General features: G+C 47.0%; 1 long non-coding RNA gene across 1 annotated transcript; it reads right to left on the bottom strand.

Moving 5' to 3' along the window:
• Positions 1-7,146: 7,146 nt before the first annotated feature.
• Positions 7,147-10,964, bottom strand: LOC122383745. The gene is made up of 2 exons (XR_006256883.1): positions 10,718-10,964; positions 7,147-8,561 (listed from the first exon to the last, which is right to left on the bottom strand). It is a non-coding gene; the product is annotated as an uncharacterized LOC122383745 (long non-coding RNA).
• Between the last annotated feature and the right edge of the window lie 713 nt (positions 10,965-11,677).

The following is an 11,677-nucleotide window of genomic DNA, read 5'->3' as shown; positions in this document are numbered from 1 at the left end:
GACGAACAGCACCAGCATATTGCCCCGGCCCATGTCACTCCACTTTTGATGACATCATAAGGGGGCCACAGGACAATTAATGGCGCGGCGCGCCACAATCGCTCCCAAGCTACTGGCCAACAGCTGCCATTTTTGAAAATATTATTTTGAAATAAAGTTTCAAGTAATGAAAATATTGTAATAAAGTTGTAACTTACATATATACCATATCTAAAAACTTACTGAAAAATGATTTATCCATAGTAAAAATATAAGCTCGATGCGTTTTTACGTTGCTTTCCTGCTGTTGCAGAGAGTTTTTAAATCGTCTATATCTTCAAAACCGGCCATTTCTTAGCATATGGCTGCCCTTTTTTGTCGCTGGAAAATTAGTTGGGCTTTCCATTGACATCAACGGCTGAGCGGTATGTGCAGAGTGCCATCAATAATAGTCAAATGAAGTTAGTCATTTTTACGTTGCAAAGGAATGGAGTACCCCTTGCGAGCATCAGGGATGACGTCACTCAGGATCTGTCTCTGATTGGTCGGCGGGGGAGTGACTGTACCTTCTATAGATGGCCTTGATATTGCCTGGTAACAAGAGTGTGTGTAAACAACATTGTGCTGTCATATTTCATTGATTTGTGAATTTCATTAGATGTTGTATGAAACAAATTAATTCCAGTTGTCACTGCATATTTTCATATTAACTTTGATAAAAACCCGTAAGAAATCAAACTGTTCTTCTGATATTGCAGTCAATAGAGAATGGTCAGCGCATACAAATTATTTTACGCTGGATACCATATAGCTAAATGGTAAATGTTACCTTGTGGCTACGGCTAGTTGAATTAAATTGGCTATACAACAGACTCTACCCAAATATAACTGAGGAGTTTTACAAAATTGTTGACATATTTGGGCCTGACTCACGAAATTCACCTGAACTTCACTTGACCTATGTCCATCAAGTTAGCGTATTCGTATTCGTTTTCAGCTTAGAGTTCAAACGTCACCAAATTATACAAACCGATTGATCTAGACACGCTGGTTCCGTTGCTTGCCGTTGATCTTGACATCCACCAAAAAGTAGGTACATGGAACAAACATCATTTCATGTGTTGAAGCGCCCCTACTTAGGTTTAAAGGGACCCTCCCACCTTCAAAAAAGTCAATGAATTGGCATGAAAGTGATGTCGCTCGGTTCAGAAAGAGCAAAAACGAATATCTACCAAATTTCATCGAAAAATATTCACCGGTTTTCAAGATATTAGACTTTTACTTTTGTTTACTTTTTGGGATCTCCGCTGTTCCTAGCGACTTTATTTGAAAGTGCGGCATTTGTTGCGCGCAAAGCAGCATATACCACCGCGTGCTGCAAAACGTTTTAGTCAAACATTTAACGGACGTTCGAAAGCCTGATGACGTCATCAGATTTCCGTAATGGTTAAGAGATAGGGACCACGCTGGTCCCACCCTGCAAGTAAAGGGAAGAAATTTCTTGAACACCATAAAGCTGCTGGGGTTGCGACCAGGATAAATGGTGGTTTCTGAGCCTGGCCGCAAACTTGGCTATCTCAACTCAAAACTAATGTTAAGGTGGGAGGGTCCCTTTAACCGTGGTGCCAGCCACAAGACTGGAAACACACGGGTAATGTGCGCTGACAACGCCGAATCGCTGTTTCGACCTGAAAGAATCTTGGTTTCGGCCTGCCATGACCTCGGAAAACAGTAAACGGGTCGAAGGTCATTTGAGTTGGGTCGTCATGAAATTTTTAGAGAAGGGGAGAGTGCCCAATCTGCGCCCGGTCTCCTAATTGCGCCCACGTCATTTTCTGTGAACCCAATAGGTCGATTGGTGTTTAGAGAACAATTTATTAATTACAATCAGCAAAACAATATTTTTCGACCTACCACCACCAGCTTAACCCGCGCCGGGCCGGGGGGGGGGGTGTTTGAACACCCCCTGCGGTTTTTCGCAGATATCTCAAAAACGGCGGCGCGGAGCGCCGCCGGCACACCTGTTCGTGCATCTTTTCCGCACATGTTGTGAAAATTTCAGACCCACGTTGCCTTAGGTCAGGTCACCAGGTGACGCCAAGTGACCTCACCTCAGAAAAAATAAGATTGCTTGTCATAGCTACATCGATTGATCGATTGCCTTGAAACTTTCAGCGATTGATAAGAGCAACATTATCTATAAAATGTTAACTCGGAATTTTGATGTCGGTGTCATAAGGTCAGGTCAATTTTGCGGCCTCTCCTCTCCATTATAAGTCAATGGGAGAAAATTGAAAAGCGTCTGTTAAGTGTTTTGCACGAACGCTATTCTAGACACTCTCAAACATCGAGATGTAGGTAAACTTGACAAACTGAACCGGAAAATGGCAACTGTGACCCCTCGTTATGTCCCCGAGGTCATCTCAGGTCACGAACAGAATCTAACAGTTTTTCGCTTATAACTTCTGATAGAGGCGTGCTAGAGCGCTGAAAACGCCTTAGATGTGTTCGGCTCGACGTTGCCGATCGACTGATATGCAGCATGACCTTTTCCGGTCAGGTCATGACCTTGGCCTGAGGTCAAATTATAGTTCATTCGACGCGTCTTCGACGAGAGGAACACGATGCTGGCAAAAGTAATGTCATGGCTCTTTTGAGTCAAAAGTTATTGCCGAAAAAACACTTTTCGTAAAAACGGCTATTTTTGAAGTTTTTGCCCTCTGGAGGCTAAACCGTTGACCTGAGGTCAAATCTGAGAACATCACTCAGAAAGGTCTGTAAAAGGGCTATCGAATGCGCTTTTCTGCGGCGCTGTAGCTCTATCAGTTCCCGAGATAGCCGTCGGCAGTTTCCAAAATGTTGAAATAGTCAACATTCTACCTTTGGTGACTTCTGGTGACCTGACCTTTGACCTGAACCAAAAACTGACCGGAGTGTTTTAGTCCTTATTTTGAACGTTCTTTCGATTATCGCTTAACCCTATTCCTGGCGGGGGGGGCCTCAGGAGCCCCCCTGAGGTTTTTTGGTTATTTCTCCCAAACGCGTTGAGCTAGGAAGCTCAAATTTTCTGACTTTTCCTAAAAGGCTTCTACGCAACATGTCTGAAAATTTTGAGTTGATCTGACCTCAGGTCAGGTCACCAGAGGCGGTTTGGTGACCCTACCTCAGAAAAGTTTGCAATCACGCCAGAGCTAGAGTTTTTGACCGATCAATTTCTTCTCTTCAGGCTTTAGTTAGGGTACCAGTATGTGCAATTTGTATATCTCGGAATTTTGATATCGGTGACCTAAGGTCAGGTCAGTTTCGCGACCTCCCCATTATAAGTCAATGGGGGGAAAATCAACTCCCTGTTTTTACCACTAAAACGAGTCGGAATGGCCCCATATACCATACATGACTTCATATACGATCAACCTTCACTACCTTGAGGTCTGTTTTGCTGTTGGGCAGCTGTGAGGTCATGTGACGTCATCAAAGGTCACCAAAGGTTTTTGGCCAATAACTCCGTACAGGAACAAGATACAGACGCGTGGATGGTCTCATTGTGTTCAGCTCGTCAAGACGCATCGAATGATATACATGATGACCTCGAGGTCACGTGACCTGAGGTCAACCTTTGACCTTGACCTTTCGAGGTCAACATATATATCATTCGGATGCGGATTGACGAGAGGATCACGATGATGCCCTTAGTTTGTTCCTATCTTGACTAATTCGAAAGTTATTCGAGAAAAACTCTCTCCATGTCTAGCGCCGCCATTTTGACTTTTTCGACCCCTGTGACGTCATCTTTGACCTGACCTGAAAATGACCTTAGTAAAAATTGTAGATCTTGACCGTGCGTATCCGATGCCGTTTACCGTTTGTCGCTGCGATGTGTAGTTTTTGAGATCTGAAGGGGGGCCGAATCGGCCCCCCGCCAGTTTCTTGTCCCGGCGGAGCCCGCCAGGAATAGGGTTAACGCGTGTCGCTACGTGGCCCAGGAGCCGAGTTAGAAGGGGGTGTTCAGATCAGACACCCCCCCCCAGCCCGGCGCGGAATCTCAGAGCACCGGCCCGGCGCGTGTTAACCCTCGCCGGACCTATTGGTTTTCTACATACGCGCCGGCCGAGGGGGGGGGGGCGGGTACGACCCCCCCCTCGCCGTTTCGCCCCTGGTGGAGCTAGCGCGTCGCGGAAAAAACGAGCGTGTGCGCCGTTACGAGACGCAGAGATTGGTACCCGATTTTAAGGTCCTAGTTCAACCGGTGACCTCTGAGGTCAGGTCAAGTGCCCCAGGGTACGGTTCAGTTTTTGGTGAATAACTTCGCAAAAAACGGCCGCAGAGCCGCGATTTTGGCAGCATCGTGTTCGCCTCGCTCAGGCGCGTCGAATGATATACTTTTTGTTCGGGTAAGGTCAACTTAGGGTGTTGACCTCAGGTCAAGGTCAGGTCAGCACCCCCAGGTCACGAAGTTGGTCGAAAGAGGTCATGTCGCATATCATTCGATTCGGCAGGTCTTCCTGAGTCCATTGGTGGCTTTCTCGACTCGCTAGCTCAATTTGATCGGGAGTTATTGACGAAAAACTAATATGACCTTGATGACGTTATAAATGACGTCACGGAAGGTCAACATTGCAAAAGTGACGCATCTAACCTTGCAAGGAGTGCATCAAATCACTATTCTGTGTGCTTGAGATAGTTGGAGATCGTTCCCGGTGCCAGAATAGCAGTTTTCATTTTTCCCCATTGAGTTATAGGTAATGGCGAGGTCACGAAAATGACCTGACCTCATATGACCTTTAGGGAAAATCCGAGATATACAAGTTGTTAGACTCATAATGGATACTACATAGATCCTGCAAGTTTCATTTCCCTGTGACATCTCCTCTGGTAGTGAGGGCGTTGCGAAGTTGCGACATCTGAAGCAGGGTTGTATACGACTCAGAGTTGAATCATGAATCGACTCAAGAATCAGTCGTTTTTCTTCGAGTCATGAGTTGAGTCGAATCAAATAATTTGAAAGCTTAATGAATCATGAGTCGAGTCGATTCACATATGCATAGGCCACTTGAGTCAGAGTTTGAGTCGATTCAAGGTAACGCGAGTCACATTTTGAATCGATTCAAGGAACTTGTCACAGTCTGCTCCAGCCACCAGGTAAGATAAACTTATTTTTAAAGTCATGAAACTGCTTGTGAAGTAGTGAGCACCTTTTATGTTTTGGCTGGCATCAGCTACCTATTATGATTATATTCAACTTTGGCAAGTCAGCATTGCAATTGCCTCAGCCTGTATTTAACTATACCTATATGCAATCACTACATCTGTGGACTGTTACTGAAATACTCACAAGTCACATTGGGTTGGCTTTGTGAGTGCTAGTAATGGACACTAACAAGTATGAGATAGATACCAGTTAACAATTGAAATAAAACCTTAAATAATTGTCTATCAAAGTTGTCTAGAAAGACCATCAATAACCCTCACATTTTTCTTTTCCGATGGTTCACAATTGCTAATTCGTGGTCGCGCATGACGTCGCAAATAACTATTCGTAAACAAGATGAAAAATGAAGTTTTTATTTAATTCAAGCTGATAAATGAATTTGAACAGATTTAAAACGATATGAGAACTTGATCTTTTTAGCCAGAAAATTATAAAATGATAAAAGTTAAGAAAAAATATAACATGATTTGGTTTTAAATTAAAATTTTACAAATGTTTCTCGAGCTTGCATAGATAAGAGTAATATTTGTAAGTTATTAGCAATTTCTGTCGACAATCATATTTGCTGCCATATCCCAAACGTAAAGGAAAAGCAAAAAATCGTAGCGGCGCTACCATAGCTAAAAAAAAAACGCTACCATAACGCAAATCAACTGGAAAGTGACGTTTTATTTTACTTTGTTATTTATAATTATCGCAAACGTCCATTTTTAGGCTTGGTGTTGTATTTTTCTGCTAAATTTAATAAAAATTGGTTTGTTTATTTTGAGTTTAATTAGTTATGACAAGCTAAAGCTAAGGTTAAGATAATTGACGTCATGTGTTTATACCTTTAAAAAGTAAACCACACTACATTATTGGATTATGCCCTAAACCTTGTCCTGGTAAATTCTCAAGGCCGCAAGGCAACAGGGGCTCTGGTATTAACTGGATAATTCGCCAGCTGACGCCGTATGGTGGCGCTAGTGGAGCAGCACCATATGACGTCAGCAGAAAACACCGTGAGCAGCTATGAAATGGGAGCGAGCACCACGGAAATATCGAAAGGTGATGGACATGTACTGACTTTGGTCATTCAAGTACCACCAACACCATACAAAAACCAAATAGTATCATCAAGACTGATTCTGGAATCGATTCGTTCGGGTATTTAAAACACACAAAAAATGTTTGTTACCGAATTCTGAAACAGTATAAGGATATTCTTGTTCCTTACTTTTACCTTGTGGAGTACTTTTACTTGCTTTCTAGTGCGCCCATCACTATCTTGAAATCTGGATTGCAACGCTGTAGGAAAACTTTTTTTTCATTTGTCATTTCTTCCACTTTTGAGCAGTGATAATTTATTTGGTTTTATACATTAAATAATGAAGACGGCTCCTAACTTTTTAGGGATCTGCAGTGGCCCAGAGAGCAAAATCAGATATTTTCTAGAAACTTGAGGCCACTATTTTCTTACCTGCTAGATAATATACAAATATTGACATGTAAAGAATGATACGGGTGTATTATTCTGCAGAAATATCAATTCAAAGTATTTAAATTTTTCAAGAACCTTTTTAAAATCTTACATAATGACTTCTTTTAATACAAGCTGGAAGCAATTTCAATCAATAAAGCAGCACAAGGCAGTACATTGAGCTACGATGATCCATAACCAATCGGCACCTGCAATTTGATTGATCTTCGAGATGTACCCTGCCTCTGTTCCCTGACTTTCCCTTTTCGTTGTAACGGGTGAAGTGAATATTCTGTGAATATTCTTCTGACAGTCAGTTTTTAGTCCTACATTACGTTGTCAATCAGATTTAATTGGTTCAAAAACCGTCGTAGTCCGTCTCATTCGCAGTCTACATCTCCACATGCGCACCCATACATGCTCAAAATTTTCACTACGCATGTACTATGTACCCTGTAGCGTATCCTGATGAAAAATGTTTTGTTGAAATCAGAGACACTTCCCAAGGTAGGCCATAGTCCATGGCCATATATTTAAGTCAAAACAGATGAAACAGATAAACACAATTCCAATCATCAAGTCAACCAGCATCGACAATCTGCACATAAGTTCTAAACCTATTGTAAGACTACATTGTATTCAAACTTTGTATTGCAGAAGGGTGGAAGCTGCATGGAATTATGCGACAATTTCAGCGTGCATCCACGCTCGAAAGAGCAGGGTTAATTGTAACAATGTCAATACCATAACAATAACGTAATTGTAGGTGTTGTGATTCGGTTGTCTCTTGTCTGTGCTGGCCATTGCGCGGGCGGTCCAGCGGCGGAACTCGGCTTCGCCGCCGTGGCGCGCTGGCAGTTGCTTCTTCTTCTTCTTCTGCATCCCATCGCCAACTCGCTCAGGGGGGCGGCGGCGCAGGCGGGTCGAGCGGCGGCTCGGTCCGCCCAACATCCTCGATGAAGGTGACGACCTTCGTCGCCGGGCCGCCGAGGACGTCGACCAGGCGAGGGTCGACACCCCAGCGGCGGCGGCGGGCCGCCTCATAGGCCGGACAATCGGTCAGTAGGTGCGCCGCGCTGTCGGGCTCCCCGCACGCGGGGCATTCGTCGTCGGCTTCCGGGCCAATCTTGTGGAGCGTGTCACGGGTCAGCGGTGATGTGCCGGTCCTCAGCTGGGACAGCGTCACCGACCCCAGCGCGCCAGGGAGTCGTGGCCAGGCGTGGGGTCCGGGTGCGGGTGGGCAGCAGTTGCCCTCTGTCGCGACAGCTCTCGGACATGGCGCGTGACGGCGGCCCGCGCACTCGACAGGTCGATCGGTGCGCTGTCTTGGTCGCCCGCCGTGGCCTCGCCAGCCAGGCGGTCGGCGGTTTCGTTGCCGTCCAGCCCGGCATGGCCTGGCACCCACTGGAGCACCGTCTCGGTGCCGTTCTCGGCGAGGGTGCTCAGCACTCAGCAGCCTCCACACCTCGGCGGCCAGGGCCATGGTCTGGTTAGCTGGGCCGCGGCCGAGTAGTTGGAGCCCAGACCTTGAGTCGGTGAGGAGGCGGACCGACTTGGTCGATGCCAACTCCCCGTCCCCCAGGCCGGCCACAGCCGCGAACGCCTCGCGCATGGCGGTCAGTTCTGCTCTTAGGCTGGAGCAGACCGCCCCTGCAGGAGCGCGCACGGTCCCTTCTCTGTTGAGGTGGTGGAACTGGATCAGCGCCTGCGCCGCCCTGTTCCGTCCGCCGCGAGCCGAGCCGTCCGACCAGATAGTGACGTCCGGGTGCGGGAGCTCTGCAATGGCTCGCAGGGCAGCTTCCCTGCGGACTGCAGGCGGGTCCGACCGGCAGGTGGCCACGGGCAGGTCCACCCTGAAGGTGATGCCGCCGCGGTGGCCCAGCCATGGCGGGTCGCAGCTGTAGAACGCCGAACCTGTAACACAATAGAATTCACTGGCGGATCCAGACTTGCGTTTTGGGGGGGGCCAACTCATGCAGGAGCCAAACCTAGGGTACCCCCAAATCCTGTTTTCTCATCGGATTTAGGCCACTTATTTTTCGTCACAGCCCTGACACTATGAATATTTTTTTTTAAACTAAAAATAAAAATATATAAATGGTAGCCCACCCGACCCATGCCTTTATATTACTTTGTAAACACTTACCATTGCTTTTGTCGACCAGTTAACCCGCTTCGAGTCAGTGCTTGGGTCCCTTTGCGGGCCGGGAGGTGGTAAAACGGGAGGTGGTCTAACTCGGCTCCTGGGCCAGGCACTGATTGAACTGTGCTTCATTATCGCTTGGGGGAGGGGGCAAACGGGCCACTTTAGGCCTCTGGGAAGGGGGCATGGCCCTAAATGCCCCCTCCCTGGAGCCGCCAGTGTAAGAGACCATTGGAGCTGCAGTTGAGTACCTCAGACGTCAGGGTACGTCCTCAGATGTATAGGACTCGCATGGAGATCTCTTATGCTATAGTGGACTGAAAGGACCCAAAGGAGCCTGTCTAGGGCTCCCGGAGATAGACGTGGGCCCTCAGAAGCCCGCCAGAGCCCCCAATGAGGGATAAGTGAGGGATACCAAGTGCCTGCAATTGCATATTGCATAAGCCATAACGCCATTACAAATCAATATAATATGTACCAGTGGCAGATCCAAGGGGGGCCACATGGGTCATGACCCCCCTTGGTGCCCGGGGGCACCACAGGCCTGTCAGGGGCACCACCGGCCTAGCAGGGGCACCACCAGCCCGCCAGGGGCACCACAGGCCTAACAAGGGCACCACGGGCCTGTGAGGGGCCCCACAGGCTTGTCAGGGGCACTCCAGGTCTGTCAGGGACACCAGAGACCTGCCAGGGGCGCCGCCGGCCTCGCAGGGGCACCATGGGCCTGTCAGGGGCACCACAGTCCTGTCAGGGCCCAGGGGCACCAGCGGCCTAGCAGGGGCACCACAGGCCTGCCAGGGGCACCACCGGTCTAGCAGGGGCACCACCGGCCTCGCAGGGGCACCATGGGCCTGTCAGGGGCCCACCGACCTCGCAGGGGTACCACCGGCCTCGCAGGTATCACGGCATCACGCAGGGGCACCTTGGGCCTGTCGGGGGCATCACGGGCCTGTTGGGGGCACTTTAGGCTTGTCAGGGGCACCACAGTCCTGCCAGGTCCCAGGGGCATCAGCAGCCTAGCAGGGGCACCCTAGGCCCGCCAGAGGTACCACAGGCCTGCCAGGGTCCAGGGGCACCACAGACCTACCAAGGGCACCACGGGTCTGTCAGGGGCACCTCAGGCTCCCGTGCCCCCCCCCCCCCCCGGATCCGCCAGTGATGCCACACCACGCGAAACACCGCCAACTCCCAGCTACCACGCCTTAAACACGTGCCAACAAGTCTTTTTTGAAGGTCGACTCCACTCGCGCAACTTTTGACTGACCCTCACTGCTACCATATTGCTTCCATATACTGCTGTGGAAAGCTTTACTTCACCAAGTGGCTAAAAACCTCCATCAAGGTATATTTTCTTAGCAATTTTTCTTACGTTTTTGGGGGGGCCAAACAGGCCACTTTAGGCCTTTGGGGGGGGGCCATGGCCCCCGTGGCCCCCCCTGGATCCGCCAGTGATAGAATTGCAATTGTAACAAAGACCTGCATGGTCAGCACACATCTGCAGTGACTGTCATCCCAAGTTGGTATGAATTGGCACAAAGTTGGGTCATGGTAGCAGACGTAGCACAAGCTGTTGTGATATGTCATACCGTAGGACTAGGTCGTAGGTTGTAAATTTTAGGTTTAAGGCTGTATGTTGTAGGTCAGGTCAGGTAAGGTTTGGTTAGAAAGACCCATTCTCGTGCATCGGGCAGCTTGTGCTACATCTACCTTACCAATACCCAATTTGGATTCCCAAAATTGATGGCAAACAGGCTTTTTGTATAACAAGTGTGGTTAATTGTTCTAATCCCCGCTGCAATGTGAGGGTAACTGCTTTTCTACAATCACAAAATTTGAATTCATATAGGTAGGTGTTTACATGTTGATGTTCAGAAAATGATACAAAATATGACACAATTATAGCTGCAACTGGATAGTGGATACCAACCTCAACTAAAAGTTTCTGCAGCCTTATAACCTAACAAATGACTAAATTGCCAAAATAAATCCCTTAGTACAATAGCTTGACTCTAAAATAACAGAAATTTAGCATGCAGACCCTGAAATGGAGGGTTTATGAAAAGCAACAAAAATAAACATTCACTAATATCAATATGTTGTTATAAATTTCATATGTAGCATAAGCGCCAATACTGCCTTCATTTACAATGTTGCTACTGTTTTCCACTCACAAACGCTGCCCTCCGTGGACAGCAGCAGCAGCAATGAAACGTCACCCGTGGTGTGACATCATCACCCATGACGTAATGGAAATCCAGTTGTTACCAAGGCCCGGCAACAGGGCATGAACAAAATGTTTTTTCTTTGCATTTTGAGATTCTAATTAGCCTTACATTTGGCTTCATATTTGTCATATATTAAAGGCTTCATATTTGCATTATTATTCAGAAATCAATACTGTGCTGGCTTGCAGCTGGCACGTAGTTAGGCACATATTGATTTGCTGCTGACATTTTTATTTACATTATAGGTAGGCAAAGTGTGTTATGTGGTTTCAATAATAATAGCAACATGTTTTTCTTTATTTTTATTTCATACATAAATAAAATGGTTAATGTTAGCTTTTTTAAAATATCTACATGTATATAGTTCACTAGTTGTCAGGAATTACATATGCAGTATGCACCCATGAATGTATTTCACTACTTAGTAAAGCAAGCGTCACACTTCTTTTTGCAACAAAGGAGAGGCTCTGTAGGTTAGGTTTTAGGTTTTAGGTGGTAGGTTGTAGGTTGTGTTAGGTTATGCCAGGTTTGATTAGGTTTGGTTTGGTTTGGGTTGATTAGAAAGCATCTCTGGGTACAGCGCCTCTCCATGGTTGCAGAAATAAGTGTGACGCCTGCTTTACGACTACCTGTATTTCTTGGGTTTGCACAAACATTTTATG

The sequence above is a fragment of the Amphibalanus amphitrite genome, unplaced genomic scaffold, assembly GCF_019059575.1.
Source record: "Amphibalanus amphitrite isolate SeventyFive unplaced genomic scaffold, NRLGWU_Aamphi_draft 000172F_arrow, whole genome shotgun sequence".
Taxonomy (NCBI): domain Eukaryota; kingdom Metazoa; phylum Arthropoda; class Thecostraca; order Balanomorpha; family Balanidae; genus Amphibalanus; species Amphibalanus amphitrite.
Note: the sequence above shows the minus strand (reverse complement) of the source record. Positions and strands in the feature narration are given on the sequence as shown.